The 26,505-nt window shown below is 42.8% G+C and overlaps 1 protein-coding gene and 2 long non-coding RNA genes across 8 annotated transcripts in view; 2 read left to right on the plus strand and 1 right to left on the minus strand.

Moving 5' to 3' along the window:
* Tara (SERTA domain-containing protein 2 taranis) overlaps positions 1-26,505 on the plus strand; it is a 91,362-nt gene that overhangs the window by 42,879 nt on the left and 21,978 nt on the right. The window contains exon 2 of one of the 3 annotated variants that reach the window (XM_071788307.1): positions 4,926-4,965. The exons of the other annotated variants lie outside the window; for them this stretch is intronic. The gene's annotated coding sequence lies outside the window, so the exon portion shown is untranslated. The remainder of the gene's footprint in view (positions 1-4,925; positions 4,966-26,505) is intronic. 3 annotated transcript variants of the gene reach the window in all.
* LOC139819123 (uncharacterized) overlaps positions 1,576-26,505 on the minus strand; it is a 40,847-nt gene continuing 15,917 nt past the window's right edge. Inside the window, exons 1-5 of one of the 4 annotated variants that reach the window (XR_011733609.1) lie at positions 23,007-24,802; positions 22,588-22,626; positions 12,973-15,121; positions 7,983-8,245; positions 1,576-4,191 (exon numbers count right to left, since the gene is read on the minus strand). This is a non-coding gene — a long non-coding RNA (uncharacterized lncRNA). Of the gene's footprint in view, positions 4,192-5,054; positions 8,246-12,972; positions 15,122-22,587; positions 22,627-23,006; positions 24,810-26,505 lie in introns of those variants that run through there. The other 3 variants (XR_011733608.1, XR_011733611.1, XR_011733610.1) reach the window with 3 other exon arrangements.
* LOC139819124 (uncharacterized) lies at positions 15,026-15,682 on the plus strand. The gene is made up of 2 exons (XR_011733612.1): positions 15,026-15,139; positions 15,327-15,682. It is a non-coding gene; the product is annotated as an uncharacterized lncRNA (long non-coding RNA).

Genomic DNA, 26,505 nt, shown 5'->3' on the forward strand with positions numbered 1-26,505 from the left:
TCGCGCCCGCGCCCTTAACCCTTCTAGGTAAATTCTGCATCTATTCGATCACCAAATTTATTACTATAATTTGATAATTAAATAGACACAATATAAACCGGTACTAATAAAATAAAATAGCGTTTATTATAAACATGAAATTTTATTACAAGTATAAATAGAAAAGTATAAACAAGTATTACAAGTATAAATAAAAGAGGAATGTAGATGTTTATTGTAAGATCATCTCTCAATTCGATTAGCACATGGGATATATATGTGCAAATTATTCATAGTCTTTATTCTTATAATTATATAATACACACACACACACACACACACACACACACACACACACACACACACGCGCGCGCGCGCGCACAATATATATATTATATAATTATAATACTAAAAATTACATGAATACTTTGCGTATATATACACGAAATGATGGATTTTCTTAACTAATTAAGCTCTTGGGGCAGCACATTTTCAAACCCCGAACATTTCTGAAAAAATGAAGGTCTATTAGCGTTTTAAGCCTAATTAGAAATATTCAGCTGGAACTCGATTAAATTTATTTAAACCAGCGAGATAGTATAATAACACAATAATGAGTAAACAGTAGTATAAGTAATGTTAGAGTTTGACACAAATCCGCCAGCTTTATATATCATTACTACATGTAGCGCTATTGTAGCACTCAAAGCAAAAGGCATCCCTTTTTGCATTATAATAAATACTAAAGAATACTTTGCAGCTTAATGTACTCTCATCGAATTAAATTCCCAAATTAATCTTTAATTTTTAACATTTTAATAATAGATTGTAATGCATTGTATTCACTAGCGGATCCTAACGTGTCGATAATGGGAGGGGAGGAGAATTTCGGAAATATGATTTGGTATTTTTCTTTTACAATTAGTATCACGCTTGTCTTTTACTCTAGAATCAACGATGAGAACGTGGTGAAACTTCTGATCCCCTTTTTATTTTTTACATTTTTTTTCGTTTTTTCCCTAGATTTTTTTAACAAATCCAGCAAAGCTGATTTTTTTTATTTAGAAAGAGAGAGGGTTGAGATTTAACTAAATTATTAATCCTAAGATCCACCAGTGATTGTATTTATTGCAATTATATTGTAATTGTTTTTAATTTTTGATACAATCTTTCTGAAAAACATGTAACTATTTTCTCTAAATATTCGAAAGAATAAACGATAAACACTTTTAATATCAATCACTCCCAATTATCTCGAATTAATTTATAATATGGAGATTGAATAGAGTAACCACAATACGTATCACGTAAGTATTCTTGAAATACTTTTATCGGGCTAAAATATAATCTTACGCGAAAATATATAATTTGCATTTTTTTGACGTTGACGCGCGTGCGTTTAGCCTTTTGCTATTCAGTTGATGAAAATAAACTCTAGTTTCGCGGTAAACCGCAAAAGCATTGCACAGAATAATGCAGGCCGATTTCTTATTGAACTTCTGTACCGACAAATTTCATCGAAATGCGTATAAACACACCTACCATCGATTCACCGGATAACGCAACGTATGTGACATAACTCCTCCATGAAATCTATTTCTGTTCACGATGTATTTCCGTATTATCGACATAAGCGGCGTGGCGATACCGGACCGCGCGTTTGATTTGATGCCGAAAGGCAAACCGCTGACCAAAAACGTGTATATGCTAATCCCATAATAGCCGAGATTGCATATGAGAGTGGATCTTGCTTCATTAATCGCTCGAACACAATAACATATTTAACCTAAAGTAATGAAAGCGACACTAAGAAAATTGTTTAATTTTTATACTATTTAGTAAAAGTCTCCTTTTTTCTCTGTCTACACACACGCACGCATACACACGCGCACACATACACACACAGTTGTATATATTTCTTAATGCATATGTCAAAATATGATGCAACACTAAACTCTCGGTGGAGAACGTCCGTGTGCACGCGTTTATGCTCTAAATTATATTTTAATATTGTATCTTTCTCCGCGTCGTGCGGAATGAACGCGCTAACAATAAGCACACTGATTTAACACTTCACGATGCATTATTTCGATTGATTTCCGAACTCGCGTTCTCGCACGTTACTTGGATCGCTGCACATCGTAACTCGTCGTTCGGTGTGGCGCGGCGCGCCGCGAGTCAGTACAAAGTGAGTCCAAGTTTCCCCTACCTCCCACCCTTCCTCCGAGCACCTCCGCCTCCTTCGCCCCGCTGGCCCTCGCGCGCCCACCATCACGGGCCATTAACGAGAGAGTTATCGACGCGCGATCTGTCAATAGGCTTCTCCCATTCATAAATTCGCCGGGCCGGCGTGCTGCGGTGGCCGCATAGTTTTGCCGCAGAAACCACGTGGCGGCGGCGGTGGCGGCGGCGCGGCGGCAGCAACCACGAGACGAGGTGTATGGACGGACGGACGGACGGACATCTCCGTCATTACGTTACGCGACCAGGCTCCGTTTCTAACCGCGTGATTTACGCCTGACGTCCCCGTTTTAAATGCATGGAAAGCGGGCATGAGGCACGTGTACCTTGAGTCTGTACCGTTTGTGTCTGTGATCGCGACTTGTAACGAAATTCGTTTCTCTTCTTCGATAACGCGAAGACCGGTCGAGCATTCATTGATACTGCGTAGAAAATAAAACATGATTTATAAATAATACTCTGTCGATCTTTCACGTATCATTCTGGGCCTTGAAAAACAGGATAAAATTCTGTTTGCAAATACTCGAAATTTATATTTTTATATTAAAATCTCAAGTTTCAGATATCTCGTCTTAATCCTCAGGAAATTATGTCTTACAATTAGTCTATTACATATTTATGGTGATTTTAATTATTTAGCATTATATTTTTATTAAATAAAAGTGAAAGACGTTTCTTTATTCTTTTTTATCTTTTCTCTCGGCCATATCGTTGTCGATACATCTTAGATATAAGCACTCAATATATTTTTGCAATGTCGATATTGTCGATGCTTTTTTCGCTATCATATTGTTCGTACCAGATTAAGCAACTTATGATGATATGTGAAAATGATTTAGTAACGTCGAACTAAAAATTCATTTGTAGAAAAGATTTTGTTGAAGTCGCGTGTGTGTGTGTGTTTACGTGCGTGCATGTGTAATAAAACTTATAAATATTTCTTTTCTTTGCCCTAAATTTCTAATTCGATATACATAATATTAGAAGGTTCGTGTAAAAGGTTTTAATGAATTTGCGTTTGTCGTAATTCGTCAATAAAATTCGATGCAGACATGTGGTTCGCGGCATAAAATGCCTGAGTGCGTATGGCGTTATCGTTCGCGAGATCGATGAATCACGAATTACGGATATTGTAACGCGTTCGCTGCCTGTCTCTGTCCGACTTCACCTCCCGTGATCCCCCTCTGCCAACGGAGATGTCGAGGCACGTGGTACATCGTACGCGCCTCGCATCGCGTCGTCGCGCATTGTTTTGTTTACGTTATACGTGAGCGATTCGCGGCGATTGAAAAATTCGTTCCAGAGTAATCGATACGTCAATCATGCGCGAACGTACGCAGGCACGATCAGTATCGGAAGACGACAGCGTAAAATCTATTGCACCTCCCAATTCATCTCTCTTTTCTTCACTGGATTTAGATGAAAGCACATCATCGATTCTTTCATACGATTTGTTCTCGATAAAGGAAACTACACAGTTCTTACTTTATACATATAAATTCTTGACAAGTTTTATTGATACGAACGTTTTTTTAGGGCCCGAACAAACAAGTCACTTTGTGGCGCTATAGAGAAGTGCCACAGACGGGGCAGGATTCTCTAATGGCGCTGCAATGGACCGTTCGGACCCTTAATACCGAGCGTTTAATAACGATGGACAAATAATCGCAGTTTATCTTCTCGGCAACATGAGTGGTGAGGATAGACTGGGGGTAGACTGACTGGGCATACCGAACCGTGATTATATAGTTATCAATCAGAATACCGGAGAAGTCGTGGTCCCATTCTGATTAAGTAATATTCAGAATATTTTACCGCTACATTAATTATTATTTTAAATAAAATTTTGATTAATGTATAATAATTGTTATAAAAAGACTGTTCGTGATTCTTTTATAATAGATAATAGATACATTTTATTTTTCTTACCGGCCGATACGTACAACAGCGGAGTTGTAACCCTGCGTTGATCTGTAACATATATAAATAATTTTATATTAAAGCAGTGTTCAAGATAATCAATACTTGAAGTAAATAATTATATCTCCCCCCCGCGCCCGTTAAATTTTTAAACGTTATTTTAACAGATATGGCTGATTTTAAAAACCGAATGCAAGAAACAATTGCGACCGTCGCAAGCGGCTATATATTTCCGCATTAACATAGCTCCGTTTGGAGCTATCGGAGGAGGTATCGAACGGCAAAGGGGCAACCATGGGGTGCGTAATTGTTATTCGTTAATTATTTTGCTATCCTGTCAGTTCCCTAGCGGATTCCGTCACTTTCTCAAGCGTGACTTAATTCGCCCATTACGTGATATTCGTTATTCGTCCGAGATTAGGTTTAACTCCGGGAATTTCGGAATTTGATCTCCGGCATATGCAAGAAGAGATATTACATCGCGAACGTGGCGTCTCTCTCTCTCTCTCTCTCTCTCATTCGCACGGCCGTAATATTACTTGTACGACTTTTTGCGGATTAATCATGCGAGCGAGTTAATGCGGAAATATATAGCCGCTTGCGACGGTCGCAATTGTTTCTTGCATTCGCCTTTTAAAATCAGCCATATCTGTTAAAATAACGTTTAAAAATTTAACGCGATATATATATATATATATATATATATATATATATATATAATTATTTACTTCAAGTATTGATTATCTTGAACACTGCTTTAATGTAAAATTATTTATACGTTACAGATCAACGCAGGGTTACAACTCCGCTGTTACGCATCGACCGGTAAGAGAAATGAGATATATCTATTATCTATTATAAAAGAATCACGAACAGTTTCTAATAATTGTTTGTGACAAAGAGAGAAAGAGAGGGAGGGCGGGAGGGGAGAGAGAGAGAGAGAGAGAGAGAGAGAGAGAGAGAGTTTTAGTTTTACAAACTAAATCTCGAGATGTAAAATTACCTGTCAAGATTGAAGTATCAATTTTGATGTGTGTAAATAACTTGAAAGCATTATTGATATCTTGAATTTAAGACAACAATTATCGTTCTTCTCTATTTGGTTTCAAATATTATATATACGTACTTTTTTGTGATATAATACATGCATGGCATGGCTCTTTGAGATAATCCTTCCCTAATTGTTATGACATATCTAGTTTCGGCAAAACGAACTCTATGATATAAAGACATATAACAGGGGCATGACATCTAGTTTTACAAGAACGAGGCCTGCTATTTAAAAGACTCGCTCGCAAGAAACGCGTTACGTTTTCCATCTTTCTAGCATTATGTGGATAAACCACGCCGAAACAAAGGATACGTTCAGTTAGAAAGTAGAAACGCACGAAACTCACCGCTCACACATACATGCACATAATTAATTCTTTTCGAATAGTCTGCCACCTTGTGATTTATTTATAGGGTGACTATACATATATGTTATATGTTATACGTGATAAGAAAATGCTGTTAAAGTTATAAATCATATTTTATATAGTTACTATGTGAAAAGAAGAAATTGTTAATCTGAATGGAACATTCGGGGCCGGTTGTTCAAACCTGTTGGTAAACAAACTAATAGTTAAATTATATATGTCTTTGTTTTTCCTTCAAATTAGACAAAGATAGATATACGATTTAACTATTAGTTATTAGTTAGATTTACCAACAGGTTGAAACTGGCCCTCGTAGTGCGACCACTCCAGAGTTAAGTGGAAGAATAGCGGATTTTGTCTCGCGTCTCTCTCTCTCTCTCTCTCTCTCTCTCATTCATCCGGGCTTTTCTCGCGCGATTCCGTCCGCGGGAATCTTCCGTAAAAGTAACCGTTAGCGATACTTGACGAGTTCATGGAGAGACGCATAGAAGGATGTAGTTTTAAATTGCCTTTGAAAAAACTGTTTTGCTGAATAATTTTTGGCTAGTTCTTCTATGTTATATATTTCGTAAATTAGATTTAGTGTTACTTATAATTAGTCAAATGTATTATTATGATATCATAATTGAATTACAACATGTGTTATTATACATATACCTGTAACTAAAAAGGAACATAAAGTACAAGTAAAAGTAAAAGATAAAATAAATGTTCACACATTTAAATCTTTGCCAAAAGATTTATTAATTAACATTATGGCAAATAAATATAATTTTCAACATATACGGTATATGATTTGTCTTGTGATTCAAATGTAGCAAGCGCTCTAAACTAAATATTTATATGTATTTCTACCCTTATCTCTACCACGACAAACTCGTATCGCGTTGTTGACCTTGTAAGCGCTCTAAATTCGCAGGTCGAGCTTAAATCACAGCGCACACCTCGCGAACCTTCGGCTTCCGGAGATGTGACGCGTTTTAAGTCGCGCACCGCGCGAAACTCTCTAGTCCGCTTGCGGTAGGTTAAGGTTAAGTGTGAGAAGAGAAGAGAGTAGAGAGAGAGAAAAAGAGAGAGAGAGAGAGAACGAGACGTGAACGGAGAGTTTCGCGGCCCCGTTTTCTTTCCTCTTTATTAACGAGACCGCCATAAGTCTTGTGCGGGTGAATTACACGCCTACTGTCAATCAATGGCTGGCAGGAATCAGCCTACGACGGCGGGGGCTCCTCCGGAACACAATGGCACCTGCTGCTCCCGGATTCGTAGCCAGGATGCGTGGCAGGTATCGATGACTTTTGTCTACTGTTAACAACGAGAAAAGTTGCGAGTCTGTCTTGGACTTATTCACTGGAAAAAAACTTAGATCCAAGAAAATATTTTTTCACATAGTATCAATGGCTTATTTACTTAATATAATTACATATTTATTTAGAATTAGATATCTTTACTTAAATTAAGTAAAAAAATACGTGATTATATTAAGTAAATAAGCCATTGGTACTATGTGAAAAAATATTTTCTTGGATCTAAGTATTTTTTTTCCAGTGTTGTTGCAGTGATTTACAATCGATTATCCCTGCGATCAAAGAGATGTCGTGTCTAATATCAACATCATGTTTCGAAAAACCTCATTGTTTGGCAAAGCGAAACTCAGGGACGCTCCTGGGCGTATTTCCCGAATAGGACCTTTCCACCACGCAGCGAAGTAGTTTAATACGGTCGTTCGGTTCTCTCCCCCTCTCCCACGTTCGGGGAGTCGCGTGCTTCTCTTGAGCGATCCCGCCTTAACACGCGGGACACACGCGACGTTGGTAGTTTACCCACCGGCGCGACGACGGAGGAAGCAACAGTTGACGATATCGACGTGAATGAGGACGGTTTATGTACTTTCTACGGCGCGCGCCGTACGAAGGACTCGCGCGTATGCGTGAGAGAGGTTCTCGCGTTACGCTCGTCACGAGAACGATGTATATAGATACGTACGTGTGTACCATAAAGTGCGGTATAAACACACACGACCGGGAAGATCGGGGGAAGTTTGAGGAGGGAGACAGAGAGAGAGAAAGAGAGAGATAACGCACCCCGCTGGGTGACGCTGGGAAGGAGACTTCTCACGGCGGGTGGGAGGGAAGGTGGAGACTGCGAGAGAACCGACCGAAGTTCGTGAATTCATCCCGAATGTGTGTGTGTGTGTGTGTGCGTGCGTGCGTGCTGTGTGTGTGTGGGGGGGAGGGGGGCGTGCACGCGCGCGCGCATGCGGGTGCATTGTAGATGTTCCCTCCCTCCACACCCCAGCATAACCGGCGCACTATGTATACTGCTCCTCTTTGCCCCGCCGTCCCGTGTTCTCCTCTTCCCCGTGCCCTACGCTGCCCCTTGTGCCTTTCCGCATCCATCCCTTTCGATCACATTCACGAGATTCACCTCGTTGTGTCTCACCCCGTCTCGCCATCCCTCGCCTCGCCTCGTCTTACTTCTTCCTCTTTCTCGCTCCCTGTCGTAATCTCTCTTCCCCGCAACGTTCTCACTCATGCAACGAGCGATGCACTTTGTTGTCGTCGTCGTGTAGTCGCCGCTGCTGCTCCTATTCCGCGGCTCAGTCGGTTTCGGCTTAGTTGCCGACGAGGTTCGCGCAGAGAGTCGCGCTCACCGGACGTGCATCTGTCTCATTTGGAATGAACCGTAATCTACATGGCAAGAAATTGAAGAATCCAATTTGTCACGACTAACATTGTCATAAAAGTATATTACAAATATGCGAGATCTCTTCTCATTAGTAAACCTACTATTTCACTTTCCGTAATATTAATACGAATCGATATTGATACTGATGTGAGAGTATCTGTCTGAGATTTGCTTAACAATGTGTTTTTGCCAAATGACAAACTTTAAATAATTTCCAAGTACGTATGTGCTTCCACGTTCTTCTCTATATAAATATATTTATAATCATAATTATCTGTTTATCTCTGCAAGGCAGCTATAGATTGTACACTTTTCGTTATTTTCGCTCTGCGAGTCATGCGTCTGCTGTGTTTTACGAATACCTATAGTTGCATGGACTTCCGCAAAAGCGGCACGCAAGAAATGGTAAAAGCAGGATATAGTGCGATATTGTTCAATGTCCATAAAGCATATATATATATATGTCAATGTACAATATATAACACACATATTCAGCCCCCGATGAAAACATTGGGGAAAGAACAATATTTTAATCACTTGTACTGGAAATATAAAAAAACGCTGTAAATACAAGACTAAAAATTTTCGGTAAAACATCAAAATACGCATGAATTTTCCTTCATCGCATGCTGAAATTAGATCAACAAGACGAGACACTGCTAAAATTCCGTTCAGATCTGCTAAAGCTGCGATAAAACTTCCATTAATAATAATTAATGGAAGTGTGATTCGTTAATTTGTCGACTATAGCGGAGCTAGTTGTAGTGGCGGGAACAGATTCGATAACACGTTAGCCGAACTCCGAGTTAAACGTTTCATTGAGGCGATGGGGAAACATCGGAGCGACTGTGCGCGCGTTGCCGATGTGTCACGGGACGGTACAGTGCTCCAACTAGTGTTCGCAAGTGTCCGTGACACTCGTCGTCGTCGGAAGCCGACAGCGCCGGCAGTGCCAGCATCTCGCGCGCGGGAGAATGTACGCGTATCCGTGAAGGTATAGGCGCCACGCGCGTCTCGACACTCTCGACACGGCCGCGGCTCGGCTCGGCTCGGCTCGACGCGCGACCTGCGACGCGGCGACGCCGACGGCTCCTTCAAACGGCTCCTATCCACGTGGTTCCTAAACGCCCCTCCCTTCATGTTTACGATCCCTTCTACGGCCCGCCCGCCGTTCGTCGCACCGTCGCATACCCAGCCCCTCTTTTTACCGATAGGGAAGGTAAACAGCCGCCGAGTGTCACCTGTTATTACTCGTACGCAAATAGGCTTCATTCATGGTCAACTGTCGTGCACGCGCATACGCGCGTCGCGCTCTAATCCGGAAATGTTTGCGTTTCGGAATGAGCACTACGGCGCCACAGGTGCGCGTCTTCCTAATACTTGACTTCCTAAAGTCTTGAAACTTTTTGTCTACTTTTATTCGTGATCTTACGAAACGCGCGGAACATACATATATATGTAATGCATTTTTTTAATCCGATAACAAGGGATCAAATCTTTTATTAACATTTGAAATTTAGTTTAGTATAATTTTTTAGATATATTTTAATTAAATTCTTATATAACACAATTACTCATCTTATTTTAATTCCCATAACAACTGTTATCCATGTTGTGATTCGCGTTACATCGTATGTCATGTACATTTCTTTGCGTTAACTTGTATGCTCAGGTGAACAATAAAAGATGTAATTAAAACGCGAATAAAAATTGAAATCTAACAATAACATTAAAATTAACTTTAAGTTTAACTTTTATGCATCAAGAAACAGTAAAATTAAAGAAAAGTGTACGTTTATTAATTATTATTAGCGCCTGGTGTGATGTCTCGCTCGTCTAAACCGTAGACAAATTCTACAAGTCGTTCACACAACAAGCACCGATAACTATTTATTGGGAGAAGTGCCGATATCTGCCTCCTCCGCAGAGTGGCCGCTTTTTACCGTCGTCGGTCGTCGCGCGCACGTTGCCGGTTGCCTACTCCCGTTTCCCGTTTGCATACGATAAGCAGTCGTCGTTCCCCCCACTACGTTCCCCCGCGCGTTTAGACGCGCTCACTATCTCCAAAGGGAGTCCGCCTGTATGCACTTGGCAAAAGAGCGGTGCCACCTGTGTGTAGGCGCGTGAATTTATAGCTCGTGGGAATGTCGCGAAGGGAGAAAGGGAGGAGTGGACCGCGAGAAAAAGACGGAGATAGGCAGCCGCGGGAACCGAGCACGGCAGGGATAGGCGCGGAGGGAAGGCGAGATGAGGGACGCGAGGGATGACCCGAACCACGTGGCGATCTATTTGTCACGCGAGAGCGGTCACTCCTATCGCGTTAAGTTTGGTTAGGCAATCGATGGATCTTAGCCGCGCGACTCCAACTGGCGCCTTTCGCGAGACTGAAATGTTAACCACGCGAATGGAAATACGAAAGATAATATTTCGCGGATCGGAGTATTTCGCATACGTCCCGAAAACCGGAGATGGTGAATCGCGAGATTTCCGTATTCGTCAATTTAAAAAAGTCATGCGAATATTTTAGACTGGACACTTACCGTTCCAACAAAGTCGCGTTACATACTAGCTATTCCGCGAAATCAGGGTCACGAATTAAATTTTTCTAAATTGGAGTTTGTTAAAGATTAATCAATGATAAAAAAAAACCTAAAAAACCTCTTCAAATTTTATTCGCCGAAGTTTATTAACTTTTAACGTTAAATAACTCTATAATTAAATCTTGCCTAAAATTGCGCTAACAATAACAAAAGATCGATCCTTTATCTGTACAGGACAATCCCTTTTCTTTCTTGGTTTTCTCTGCATGCCCGGCGGATACTCGAGTGTTCGAATGATACCTAGCGTTTTGCTCGTCTCCGAGCGTATATCGTACATGTTGCTCTCTTGGTGGCCTTGAAGTAAGTATCATCGCATACTGAGGCTCAAGGTAAAGGAGATAGGGGGCATAGGCCTGAGATCGGTTATCGGAGTCACACCCTCGAAGTCATACTCTTCTCTTTCTATCTATCTAGCAATCCTTTTCCGTCTTCCTTTCTACCTCATTCTATTTCTATGGTCCACCACTATGTCTTATCTTTTCACCACTCCGAGTGCTCTACCGTCCCCGCACTTCCCTGCCCTGCCCTGTGTCCTTTTCCTTCAATCTCCTTTCTTTCCTATAACGCGTTTTTTCTCCGCTCTCCCTACTGCGTTCTCCTCTCTTCCGCTCCCTCCCCCATGTATATATACTTTTGTGTGTGTGTGTGTGTGTGTGTGTGTGTGTGTGTGTGTGTGTGTGTGTGTGTGTGTGTGTGTACATAAATATACAAACACATATATACATATACTATGTACACGTATATATCACTATATCCTGCCGTATCCTCCTCTCGCTCCCACCACGCCAGCTCGTTTGATTCCAGTTCGATGGAATGCTATACGATCTTAGGAAGCAAAGGGAGGACAGAGCCGATGGGGAAACGACAAGGGAGAATAGGGGAAGACGAATAGGGAGAGAGAGAAAAAGACAGAAAAAGAGAGGGTTGAAGGGAAGTAGAGGGAAGGAAGGGAGATGGAGTCGACGAAGGAAAGGCGAGAGGGGAAGACGGAGGCAGTGACGAGCAAAACAAAGTGGGGGGGGGGGAGAGAAAGGTGGGAGTAGGAGTGAGAGTATTGGAGGAGAGGACGAGGGATTGCGTACATGTACCTTCGGTACTCCAGGCGCACACGGTTGATATACATAGAACGTTGATCGTTAAAAGAGGATTTCCATTACCGGGTCAGTATCGGACGGAGAAACGACGAGGAGAGCGCTCTGACCGTCGCTGTCGCGTCTCCGCTCGCGCAATCGCGAGTTAGCGATTAACCGGGAATGCCAGTCGTCAAAAGCGCCCGAAATTGCCGCGAGCGGATCTCTCCGGGCGTATAACTTTTTGCATGTAGATGATGTCAAAATAATTTAATATTTAAGATGATAAAATCCTGTTAAACGTATCATGCATGAACGTGACGTAGTATATGAGTTGTAATGTAACTTGTCATGTTAGATTCTTTTTTACGTCGTAACTCATTTAGTTCTCGCTATGGTCACAAATTTGCAGTGTAAAAGTCATGACGTCAAACTATTTGAGATGCGAAAGCCTAAATACGTATTATATATCTGTCACTTGTCCAGCCTTAAATCGCATTGTTTTGAGTCGTCCTAAATTGATACACTGTTGGAAAATTTTTGTAGTTTTGTTAAAAAAGGTTTTTGTTAAAATTTTTGTGTAAAATAATTAACATGTGCAGATTTAACATATGCCTGCTATGTTAATTGAACTTAACAAATTTAAAATATAAAATTATTAAAATAATTTAAAAAATATATTAAAGTAACACAATTTGAACGTATTAAATGTGTTAAAATTTACAGAAAAAGATTGTTGATTTTACTCTATAACAGACGTAAGAATGAAAATTTACAGAAAAAGAATGCTGATTTTATCTTACAATCTTAACTTCAACATGAAAGTTATGTTAATTGTACACATAATTAACCTCAAATTACGATCAGAATTACATTTCCCTTCTGTTGAAATATTTTAACATAATATCGGTGTTACCATTTAATATATCCATATTATGTTAAATTAACACAAAAATTTTAGTGGACCGTTTGGGACATGTGATTTATGTTATATTCAACACAAATTTTCCAACAATGTAGTATAGTTCTGTCTTAAAAGGAGTGTTTCTCATTCAGTACCTCGTGAGATGGTCCTCGCGCGAGACGATAATCTGCGCCGACGAATAGGCTTCCGCTCTTTCTGCACCTACGACGAGTATAAATAACGTTATACAAGAAGTACTGTTTTGTTCCAATTAATGATTATTTCAGCGACCTTTTCTCGTTTATTTAAAAACGGCTTTCGCTAGAATGCCGCTCTCACCGAGATCTTCGACGAATCAAATTTCGGTTTTAGATGTTGATGAATTCAACGACATCTAAGTATTGGTCTCTTATCTTGAGAAGTCGAGAGATTTCTATATACCAGAGAATGTTAAACTTAATCTATTGGATACCGTACATATCTGTAAAATTCCCTCAAAATATTACTATAGCTATTTATTTTATGTTTCCGGCACGCTTAGTACCTTTTGTCCGATACCGCCCTTTCCTCCCTCCCTCCCTCCATCCTCCGGGTATCGATAATTACCATTCAAATTCTGTATCGCAAGCAAGTGTATATGCAGAGTTTTGTCTATCCATTGAGATATAAGTATGGAGAACAGAGAAAGATAACTATCTGTCTCAGGCTCGTTTTACGCGGAATATAGAGCATCGCAGTACCCACTCCATACTTATGTCTCAATGTGTCTATCATCCTTTTCTTTTTCTTCTTTTACATTCTATTTCATTCTACAACGAGGGCGATCCGTCAGGAACTAAGTTATCGGGACCCTTCGCAATGCACAATGCACACGACTTGCGCTTTATTGCGTGCGAAAGACCAACCACGTGGGATGAGTCGTGCGCTCTCGTGCAGGTGGCAGCACACTGCGATACACCTTTATCGTACACACACACACACACACACACACACACACACACGCCGTGTGCCTTGCCATGCCTTGCCTTGCTTACCTAACCTTACCTTACCTTACCTTACCTTACCTCTCCTTGTCTCGCTTCACCTCATCTCGCCTTGCCTCGCGGCCGTGTCGCGTCGCGCACGCAAGCACCGTGTTTTTGCGGCGTGCACGCTTCTTCGCGGCGGCCTTCCTTCCCCCCTTTTCGCGCACACGCGTGTACATATTTCTTCGTCAACTTAATCGTGCCGACTCGTGGCTTCCTTCTACCACATTTTTTTGCACGACCGTATACCGTATGCGCTCGTATCTCGCTGCCGGATACTCGCCGGGAATGTCGGGATCGATATTATTCAGGGTATTTTTGCTCATTCTAATATATTTGCTTTAGTGCCAAGTACGTTTTGGCATCGATACCGCACAGGTGCGATATCGAAGGTCTTTAATATTGGCTAGACAGATTAAAGGAAGTAAGATATCGGCGCGAAAGATATACATATATCGAAAACAGCGTATACCAAAACTTGGATAATATTGAATTATCTTGAGCCGATGTAACGCTCGGGAAGGTGACGGTAGCAGAAGCAATATCTTGGCATAAGAGTTTTCAGTCAAGTAAAAGGCAATTATGCAATCAAACTTGTCTTCGGTCAGTAAATATTTATGATATAAAACACTACGTTCAGATAAAAGATAATTTTTGTTGTTACAGAAGAAAGAAGACGAAGAGAAAATGCAAATATATTACGAATTCGCTGTTTTATTCTAAAGCGACTAGCACATTTTTCTTTTTCTTTAACGTCGACAGATTTCTCTACATTTCACGTTTTATCGACCGACTGCAGTCGACGTTAACGTTTGGCAACATTGTGTCTAACATCTCGGCGCGATACTCGTCAACGATCGCGCGATTTCTCAATGCGGTGACGCACTCACGAACACGATCCTCGTGAACAGGGTATGTTCTTCGGTGTAGCGGCGATCGACGCGCTACGCCGTCACCGTCGCAGCTCCGCTTGCCCGCTCGATAGCGCCGAGGGTTGATAGTCCGCATTGATCCTGCGGGAGAGCTTGGGTATCGCGAAGCTAGGTCGTCGCCGCTGTCGCCGTCGCCGTCGCCATCGCCGTTCGTCGATCGCAACCGAGATCGCCATTTCTCGAGTATAATTTTATACTCGGTCACGAAGAATCCCGCTTCGAATTAGAATAGAACGATTCTTTTATCTCGACGAAAGTTCGATCATCGAAATGACAGTCACGTTCTTGAACTGTTGCTGATTCTCCCTTGCGATTGATAATATACAATTCCGTCTGTTTAGCAGATTCTACGTAAAAAAGAAAAAGTAAGTGAGCTAAGCGTAGTTATACCGTACAAACTAACGTTCAAACCGAACTTTTCCAAGAACCTAATTCTATTTTTCTAAGAAAAAAAGTTCAAACGAGTATTATATTATGTTATTTAATTATTATTATCATTATTAATATTATTATACGTCTTATTGTTATTATTAAGCATTTTTTAATGTTCAGGAAACTCAGAAACTGTTCAGGATAAGTAAAATGATAGGAACAAATTTTTATTTAGAAATGCTCTTGAGAAGAATGCAAACCTGGGTATCTTTCGCTCTTTACTTCTTATCAAGCTCTTGGAGCTACGTTTCACCTAATTCTCTCTTCTCCCGAGGAAATACATCGGTCTCGCAAATATGGTGCAACGAGTGTCACAACTTCTAACATTCGAATTTCGATTTGCATTACAGATTATACGTTTGTTAACAGGATAAGTTACATTAAGCAGGTTATAAGAGCCGTAGAGCTGCGAGGCTCGTGTAGATCGCGCTTCTTTTTTTTCTATTACGTAGTTCCAGCTTATTTTAGAGATGCGTCATCCAGTAAGTACAATTCAACTATGGTGTTCAATGTAACGTCGCCTACAACGAATGTGAAAGATATGTTTTGGCGGATTAGAGAGTATGCTTCAAGCGTATATTTGGGGTATTTAAATTTCAACGATCGACGGCACTGGGTACCGGAAACAGCGAATATTAATACGTATTCTCTCGAAAAGCTTATATTGACAGCAGACTGACGATACGAGGTACCGCAATGATGAATTAACAAGCAGCAAGGTAAATAATTGGTGAATACGTCACAAATGTAATTATTTGAAAAATATATAAATAATATTCGCCTTACGGATATTCCGTGGATAGATTCTCCTGTGGAAAAAATCTGAAGCTATTAGTTGATAGAATCGGAGTATATACGATAAGCTCTAGTTTAGCGTCGACGCTCGTCGAATCGGGTGTCGCCTTACTTTCTCTTTTTTCTATGGTAGCGATGACGATTCAATCGCCTGAGCGCTACTTTGCGATCGCGAATAATCCGATCGCGGTCATTTATCTAATCTAACCCTGTCTGTTGCGCTTAAGAAGATCGTATCGCCGAACTTGGTGCGGCAAAAGATAGAGCTCTATCATTGGGATCGTTACAGAGAGTGTATCAGTTCACAAAAAAGCACCGACTAGCACTAATTGTAAGTGCTTTGAAGAATTTTGAGGATGGAAAAGAATATACGTCGTATATGCTCAACATTTATCATAAAAATCATGAAAATAGTACTGTCTGCTTGAAGGTGATGATTTCTATCCGCGGCTATATTAATTTCGCGTTACGTTATTATTTGGTCGTAATAAGGTCCTCTTGAATCACGAAAGTATTCCATAATAGGAGATCTCGATCACCCTTGTCTATCGTCCGAGTACGCGAGTATCCATGGATTTTAGATATTCGCGCTAACGAAAATTGATTGCGCGCGGACCAGCGAAGTTTTAATATATCGCCTCTCTCTCGCGCGCGCGCGAGTGCCAGCCGTTATTTTCAACGACCTCCTCCGAAAAGTATCGAGGTGGAGCGAGGGCGGGCAAGCGAGAGAAAGAGAAAGAGAGAGAGGGGAAGAGAGAGAGAGAGAGAGAGAGAGAGAGAGAGAGAGAGAGAGAGAGGGGGGAGATCCCATCAGGGCGCTACGGCGCGGAGGAGTCAGTGTCCTTTAAGTAAGTTAGGCGCCTGCGCGAATCGACGCTGGAAATTCTCGACCGGTGGTGGTCCTGCGGCCATGTGATGTCGGTGGTGGGGCGTATCGGCGGCCGCCGTATCGCGGGTGCGAGGGTGGCGAACGTATCTGTATGCATGCCCGCGTAGGTGCGCGCTCACAAGCGCGGATCGGCTGGGTAGAGGGTTAATAGGACGTTGGCGCCACGACGGCGGCTCCGGGAAGCGCGGCCACGTGCGCTCGCTATCGAACGGCAGCCGTCCTCCGATCCACCCTATCCACCCTCAGCCCCGTCATTCCCCCGTGTCACCTACCGCCCTACCGCCGCCACCCCCTCGGCCTCCCACCCTCATCCCCGACCGCCTCGCTTCATCTCATTTTCCCTCCCCCGTTTATCCCCGCATCCAACATCGAGCGCACACACCTCCGCCACGCCGGCGCTACCACCACCATCGGCACTATTACTACCACTACTACTACGCCCCTAACCCTTATGCACGCCGTGCTAAACTATGGCGTGTATATAAGTACGTATCGTTATATACATCTACGTACATGGACGTAGCGCGTATATACGCGCGGTGTTCGTATACCCGCGGCTCTCTCGTACACAGCTGTATCTCAGAATGAGCTGGATATATCGCGTGCGCGAGAGAAGTCGCTGAACACGAGGTATACAGTTTATACTATTACCGACGCCCCGCCGAATTTCAGGGCTCTTTCCGAGCGGCGACACACGTAACGCGCGCAGCCTCTCGGAGAGACGATCGTCCGCTTCGTTTCGACAACGACGACGATGGTTTCACCTCGCGCGCGAGTTACATCAATTTTTATTTAGCGACATTTTCGTTCGGTCATCAAACGCGCGTAAACTCGAATGGCAATCCGTTTGCTCGCGAACATAATTGTTCAGCAACATTTTCCATTCTTAGATTTTCAACAACGAATGTTGCGCAAGAGACAGACAATGTAGAAACAGTAAATTACGTGTAAAAGAGATTGTTAGAAGTCAATATACGAACTTTGCGTAAAGTATTAATGAAGAATATACCAACATTTTAGAGTTTACCCTCAACTATTATAACATGATGACTATTATAACTTGGTTATAACATAAGATAATGTAATTACGGATGAACAGCTTCTAATAACACTGTCATGTTTTAGATTATTTCTAGTATGTTTTGCTCGAATTAAATTTTAGTTTAAACAATCACTCACTGAATGAATGTAAATTCTTCCCGTCAATAATTTCCATTCTGAACTTTCGACAGTACGCATCGCACACAGTTCCGTTAATTATTGTTATTAAAACTGTATAATAAAAGAATAGGGTTACAAATCTTTTTCCGATATTCTTATTCTACCAAGTATCTAAATGGATAAAAATTTATTGCGGTAGTTTTATCATTGTCATGTAATTATCTTTGGGCGAGTTGCGTTCAAAGACTTCGCGTACGTATGTACAATTGTTTTGTTTATAGATCGTTCATGATCGTAATCTTCATAATGGTTTCGATGCTCGCGCGTAAAGTCCGCGCATCTTTACCCAAACGCGATTGCATTAACTGCGATTTTGGAAACGTAAGAGCAGACTAATGCGAGATATTCAAGTGTTAGTCCCGAGAGAGGTGCGCCGAAAGCATTCGACGTTTCCAGTTCTTCACGAAACAGAAGACATGGCCCCAGTGTCTTCTTTATCAAGGGAGAGAGATAGTCGTTTCAGATATTTAAGCAAGTGCACGCTGTCGTACGTCTGACAAAACCTTCGCCCGTTCATTGATTCCGACTTGGTCCATGGCTTAATACAATCCACATAGTTCGACTCGACAATGTTCCCTTAGCGTAAATACCGTATGCCGAGCTAGTTCGAGAGAACTAGCGAAAAGGAAATAATCCTTCGAAATTGGGGCTTCCTTAATTAAGGTATGGATATGAAAATTTTGCTCTGAGCAAACCCCTTGAATAGTAAAACTGTTTATTCCGTATTTAATTATATTCGGATCTTATTAAATTTCTATCTCAATATTAATATATCAATAATTTGTTTTGAGAGCGCAATTCTCGAGAAATAAAATTTAACATTCATTTATAGCTACCGATAATTATCTTCAAATTTGTTTCTTACTATCGAGTAAGATCTTGGAAGATCTGACGTACGTTTAAACATCTACTGACCTCGGTCTTTACCGAATATGTGTCCACTGACAACATCCATTATTAAAAGTTGTTCCCGCAAAATAAAGTTCTCTCTCGCCCGAATACCTATCAATAATTACTCGCATTCATGTGTCCGCTAACTCGTAACTGTCGCTCTCTCAGGGGACAAAACTCTCGAGTGTGTGCCGAGACGAAGAACAACATGGAAGCGTAATCGCGAGAATAAGCTCGCGATCTCTGCATTCGCGAGCGCGTCATGTAACTCGTTATTCGAAAAGCTTGCTTTATTTTTTTTCCCCCCCGCGCGCGCGCGTCAACGTTGAACATATCGTCAACTCTCTCATTTGCGCGCCGGGATGAGGTGGAAAGAGACAAAAGCAAGGAGAAGATGAAGAAGGATGCATGTACGTGAGTGAAAGAAATGAAGAAGCGTGATTGCGGGGGGAGGTAGGTGGTAAGGGGTGAGTGTCGGGAGGAGGATGCGAGAACTCAACGGGAGAGTGACGAAGGGGTTACGCGAGAGAGTAACGTCTACGGTCGGCTGAAACTGCCAACTAACGAGTAACAATCCCGCGGTTATTTGCTTAATGGCGCTTACTGTTGTTGGTCTCCGCGGTGGCTAGAAGTGGCCGTCTCTAATTGCCGACATGAACCTCGAACCGGTAATAATAATTACCCGTTGGATAGTCACGTTACATTATGCCGGGTCCTCCAGATGAGGATCACCGATCTTTCCCGTCTAAATATTTCTGCGAGGGAAAGAAATGTATTGATAATCGAGATATGTCCATCTGACAGTCCCCCCCCCCCCCAAGAACAATTGTGCCGATAGTGATATTCACGGAGATTTCTAAATTTCTTTATCTAATGATTGTGTCTAACTCTAACGTAACAGGTATACGAGGCACTATCATCATGCAGGCACCGGTAGACTGGTACAGGGTTCACTTTCATGTTTACATCAATTTTTAGTGAACGATATTCAGTAATGCTTCTGGAGTCGGGGAAAATATGTAACATCTCTTACTGTCTTTTTGACGTAATATTGGGAATGAAAGAATAGAACGTTCTATCTTTACTTTGTTGCGTCGACATTGTTACGTAACAGAAATTTAGACGTTAATGAGTCATAGTTCATTTTTATGCTTATATATTAAGTGAAATGAACGTTCAATAACGTTGATTAAATTTCGGATACTATATCATGGTGGAATCATATGAAAACTTTTAACGTATTACTAGCGGTGGTACAGAATTATTTCTAACGTTCTCTTAAAATAACCGCCAACACGAAATGGAACACAGTCTACTTCCGCGCGTGTACGTCCGAGGAAAATAACGTTTCAGTAATAACGCGTTCATTAGAATTTCAAGAAAATATTACGCGCAGTGTGCTGATATAACACTGATATAAAAGGTCAGGTTTAATGTACCCCTAAACCTAAGGCCGTATCTGAGGCCACGGTGTTTCGAAACCTGCAGTTTTCACTGCAGCTTACTTTTTACGTGATAAGTACGTCTTTCTTTATTTTTTATTTATTTTTCATGTTTTTGTGCCGCGTGAAATTATTTTCGCTAGGTAGACGTTCATCATCGCGCCGGCACGAATTTGCAAATTTTCCATAGCTGCTCTTCAACGGGATTCGTTTTGCCCCGGTTCTACTACAGGCGTAAGCGACTTTTCCCATACACCTGCGCATTTACCACCGCGCACTTCTCCTTCCTCCCGTCCCACCTCTGCCTCCAACTCTCTATCCCCTCCCCTTACTTCTCCACGCCTCCGTACAGTCTCTCGCCGACCTATCTCCCCGCTATGGCAATTTCAAAAAAGTGCATTTTTCAAAAAACCATAAGACTAAACTTCTCCTAACTGTACTCCTTCTCGGACGAGATGGAGAAAATCTATACGCTAGATGGAAACTGGGCGCGGAGCATTCTACGGTCTGATTCAAGAAACGTTCTTGTTTTCTTTACAAATCACTAAGTCTGCTCGCTGGTAACATGGCAATTTTTTAAGCGGTTTCGAGTTTCCAGCGCAATCTCCTAATTTTCTATTATTCTAAGTTGCAAGCGTATGATGGTGACCAGGACGAAGCGATAAAGCCTTTTATTCTATTTTCGCGAGGATAGATGATTTACATTTTTTTCGACTTGGATCTCGGATGAACCGCAAGTTTTCGAGCGCTTTTCGCCGTGATCGCGTAATTTCGGTTCGCAGAAGAGAATTCCGTTCGTTTGCCCGCTCATCTGACTCGGCAAAAGCTTTCGACGATAGTGTATGGAGCAGCCTGTACGCAGAAGCGTGTACAGTGGGGAGCGTGGGCGAGTGGGTGGCGGGAGGTCGCGCGGCAAGGGGAGAAACAACGTGGTGCGCGCACTGTGTTCGCTGCTGGCAAGCGAGCGACGGCCGCGGAGCGACGAACGGGAGGGAGCGCGCGATAAGCGGGAGAAGGACGTCAAGCGCGTAGTCGAACAAGGAGAGAAGGCATTACTCGTGCATGGGGCGTTACCACGGAAACCCCTATTCGTTCTCCATCCCTTCGCTCGCGCTTGTCAGGCAACGCGAGAGCACGAGGGAACGAGAAAAGGGAGGTAGGGAGGGAGACGGTGACAGAAATAGAGAGACCGAAAGGACGACCGACAGAGAAAAAGGACGAAGCGCGCGCGAAAGAGAGGGAAGCGAGTTGGTCGCACAAATTGGTGGGAGGAAGAGCGAACGAGAAAGAAAGAGGGGGAGGCAGAGGGGAAATGAGAGAGAGAGAGAGAGAGAGAGAGAGAGAGAGAGAGAGAGAGAGAGAGAGAGAGAGAGAGAGAGAGAGAAACGGCAACGTGATATCGAGAAAGGAATGGGTGATGAACGGAGCGAGCGAGAACAGAGTGCAGAGCGAGAGAGCGCGTGCTAGAGGAAGATAGCCGGTAAATGCGGAGCTGCCAGTGCAATCAACCCGTTGCCCACTCGTGAGGGTAAAACTATCCCGAAGTCAGACGAGGATACGTATATTACGAAGGGAGTCTCGCTCTCACGTCACTATATAAATATAATATCACTATATATATATATATATAGTGATATATATCACTTGCTTGCGCGGCATACGGCATACCGGACTCTCTCGGCTAGGAATAGTCTGGCCAGGATACAGGAATAGTTACCACAACGCGTCACGTCAGGGCCAGCGTTGCTCGAGGCGATCGGGCAAGGACGGTACCGCTACGGGCAAAGATCTTGGATCGCTCTCCTCCCGCAAGAATTTATGACGCGAAAAATCTTGTTCTCTCCGCGGGAATTTCCGCCGAACGCCGATTTGGCGCGCGACTAACCTAGCGAGCGAGCTTGCGGATTGTCCTTAGCAAAGAAAGCAAGAAAATAAAATTTGTCTCGCCGTTCGCCGTTGCGCGGAGAGAGAATCCGTTGATCGCGGGCACAGCCAACATTTCGAGTCCCGACCCGTGATGCTCCGGTACAGATATACGCGACTCTCGTAGATAAAATCAACACTTTTATTTTACTTTCTCTGGTAATTATGGACCTCCCTGAGGACTAAATGCCATTCTGTATACGTTATAAAATTCACTTACCTTTAAGCCCAATACATCTTCTCTTTCATTAGTTTTATGCTGAAAACAGAAAGAAAAGATTTTTTAAATTTATTTAATAAATTTAATTAGTTTAATTTTTAAATAATTTAATTAGCATTTCTGTGTCATTGCAAAAGGCTTAACTATTAGATATCACAATCATAATAAATAATAGACATATTTACAAAATATAATTTATAATAGCAAGCCTAAAAGGTACGAAAATAGATAACGATTCTCAAGTTCAATTTTAACGGGGATAAACGTGCCGTATGTGCAACGAATGCATGTCGCTTTCTCCGCGAATGCGGTCATTGCTATTGCTATTGTTTTCCGGTGCATAAAACGTTTTTCCAGAAATTCGTTTGCCGGTGCATAAAACGTTTTTCCAGAAATTCTTCAAAATCAGAGTAAATCACCTTTAAAAAAAATTGAATTTTATGAAACTCTGCATTTTGTTGTAGCCATCGAACCTCCTTAGATTTGAAGAGCTAGTTTTCCCGCCAGTCGAGTCAGCAACGTCGCGCAGCGCGGCGCGGCATGACGGTGAAAGGCGTCAAGAGAAAGAAGTCTATCTACTAGGCGCAAGGCGTCCTCCTCAGGGAGGACGACGGCGAAGGAGAGAAAGAAACGAATGGCTAAGGAGAAACGGAGAGAGGTGACGAAGGAGAGAGAGAGAGAGAGAGAGAGAGAGAGAGAGAGAGAGAGAGAGAGAGAGAGAGAGAGAGAGAGAGAGAGAGAGAGAGAGAGAGAGAGAGAGAGAGAAGAGAGTGAGAGAGAGAGAGAACCTCGAAACGTGACAACGCCGCGCTAATGCGTTGTAGACTCGGTTCCGTACTGATACCCACGCTCCGAAGCCTCGCCTTGCCTCGCCTCGCCTCGCCTCGCCTCGCCTCGCCTCACCTCACCTCACCTCACCTCACCACGCTTCGTCTCGTCTCGTCTCGCCTCACCTCGGCTCGCTTCAGTTCGTCTTGCCTCGCCTCGTCTATCCTCGTCTCTCCTCTCTTCTCCTCTCCTTTTCTCTCCTCTCCTCTCCTCACCACTCCTCTTCACGGCTCGGCTCGGCTCGGCTCGGCGGGAAGCCGCCGTTACCTCAGTATAGGACGAAATATTTCTACCGAGGCAGACTTTCTACTCGGCAAGAATCGAGGGTTGCCGTGCGACCAACCAGGTTTCAACGATGCAACCAGGGTGGTGGATTCGCGCTTCCTCTTAATCCGCCAGGAATGAATCGCGAGCGCGACGCATACCCCTATGGGGTAATCATCATAAGATTCTAGTTCAAAGAAATGGCACGAAAAAGAAAAACGGAAATACCGTTAATATTGATGATTCGCCGATCCTTTCGCAAGTCATGGCGTTCGTTTGTACAAAGGAAAGATTTTAAATTAAAGGCAGAGCCATTTAATGCTATTCTTCTCTAGAAACAATTTTACAATTTTACTACGCGTAAAAGTCAAGTTTCGATTCCAATTACAATCGTAACGCTTTTAGACGAGGCAGCGCGGTATAAAATGTTAAAGCATAACTGAACCCTTCGTACATTATATACGGCGTGTAACGTGCAGCAATGGTATATTATGTATACGCGATGTGTATATGTGTGGCGGCGCATCGTTTGGCTTCCGACCAAATATACGCTCGATCGATCGCACCTACCGATCCGTGGCGAGCTCTCGCTGCCGCGCTAGCGAGAGAGCTAAACGCGGACGGAACGGATAACACGGGGGCTTTCGAAAACGCTACGTTCGATCGCCCGCGCGTTGTTTTATATGTCGGCTAGTGCCGCACGGCCGCGGCCGGCAAGAGAGAGAATCGAGTGCGGCGCGCGCGCCGATCGAATTTTGCAGTTCGTCGGGACGCGCATGTCCATCGCGGCGCAACGCGGCGAGCGGCGTTTATATGTAGAAAATATTCGCGGTTGAAATTCGAAAGGTAGCTCTAGCTCGAGCAGCGTTTCTTCGACCGACGAGTCGTCGGTCGGAGCAACTTTCTAGTTTAGCTTACGTGCATGTAGCGAGAAGCGTACTATATGCGTGCGTGTGTGTATGTGCGCCTGTGTGTGTATGTGCACGCGCGCGCACTTACGGTTGCGCAGAAATGTATGCGTGCATGCGGGTATACACACACGTGAGCATGTAATCTTTATTTTTTTTCTCTTCTTCTTCGCTCGTGCGCTCACTTCTCCTATCTCTTTCTCGTTCTCTCTTAGTTTCTCTTTTTTCTCCCTCTCTCCTTCTTGCTCTCTCTGTCTGCCCTTCTCCGATGGTCATGTGGAAGAAAACTGGTTTCAAGAGAATAGAGCAACTGCGCCTTACCAGCAACAGCCACGAAGAACGAAAGCTCCGACACCCTCGCGCATGAGTTTAACATCGTATCCTTATATGTTACATACGAGCCGCGTTTGACGGGATAGGAGCATAAATTGGTAAAAACTTTAGCGCGTATCAATTCTTGCGCATAATTGTTGGGATAAGGTAAAATTGTTAAGTATGCAAAAGTACGACCATCGATCAGCCCAGAATTATCATAATTTCTTCATTTATGGATTTCTCGATCAATTCGAAATTTATCTATCTTCTGTAGGAGATTTGGGGCCGTAGGGCCAGTATTGATGAGGGATCGGAGAAATTAGCGTAGTAGTGGAGCAGTCGTGGGGTAGCAGCCTAAGTGCTAGGCTTGTGAGCGAAGGATCCCGAGTTCAAGTCCCGGTAGCTCCGTTAATTTTTCTCTGCGCTTACAGTTCAGCCCCCCTATTCTGTAACTCTTAACGACAGTTTCGTTATCGTTATACTTGCGTTGCGCAGATATTATGTATAGTAAAAAAGCTGCGCAACGACAATATAACGATAACGAAACTGTCGTTAAGAGTTACAGAATAGGCCCCCAGAAGTGGGATTGTGCTCGCGTTACCTCGTTGGAGGAGAACTTGCCCGATACACCGGATACCTGTGTGTGGGTGGTGTGATTGGGAAGTTGTGGAGTATAGCTCCGGGTTATTCTTGCAGGCTTCGGCGGTCAGAGGGCATGGCACATTCGGGGCGAATGTGATGTCAGGGCTGGCCGAGCTGTAGGAGATTTGGGGCCGTAGGGCCAGTATTGATGAGGGATCGGAGAAATTAGCGTAGTAGTGGAGCAGTCGTGGGGTAGCAGCCTAAGTGCTAGGCTTGTGAGCGAAGGATCCCGAGTTCAAGTCCCGGTAGCTCCGTTAATTTTTCTCTGCGCTTACACTTCAATGAAATTCTCACAGAATCAACATTAATCTCACAAAAGGGACTTAACGGAATTAACATTAATATTAAAATCAAATTCAAAAAATAAAAATTCCTCGAAATGTTATTGATTAAAAAAGTTATTGGACGTATACATTGAACATCACGATAACAATGACAGTTTTAATTCAGATTTTTGTCCCAATCGTAGAGTAACTATGCCTGTCGATTATTCCTGGAAGAAAAATTTTGCCGAATCTGTAAAGATCTGTCGAAAGGCGATTTTCTCGTTAAGATAGGTACTGTGCGAGAGAAATGTCGATGATATTTTCTAGTGTGCAGTACGTTATGTAAAATGTGAGTTTTGTAATGCTACAGAAGAAACAAAGTTTTCATAATTACGACATCGAAATGAGTTTAACGCGGACGGTAGATAGACGATGACGCTGTCTCCCTCTTCCATCCCTCTACCGTTTGTTACTATTACAAGGTGAATAATTCGTGGGATTTATAGTTTAGAGGAGACTCTTCATATCTATATTTTGAAATCACCTGCGTCTCGCGAGCCGACAGCCTTCGTTAAGAATCGTTGTCGCGGTTAAGAGCGCGGATCGAATTAAAAAAGCACGCATAAATAATGGCCTCGAGATCTTTAACGCAGGGTGCTACTTTATCGGCGAAGTCTTGTTACAAGTAGCAGGCA

This window comes from Temnothorax longispinosus, chromosome 9 (genome assembly GCF_030848805.1).
Source record: "Temnothorax longispinosus isolate EJ_2023e chromosome 9, Tlon_JGU_v1, whole genome shotgun sequence".
Classification (NCBI taxonomy): Eukaryota; Metazoa; Arthropoda; class Insecta; order Hymenoptera; family Formicidae; genus Temnothorax; species Temnothorax longispinosus.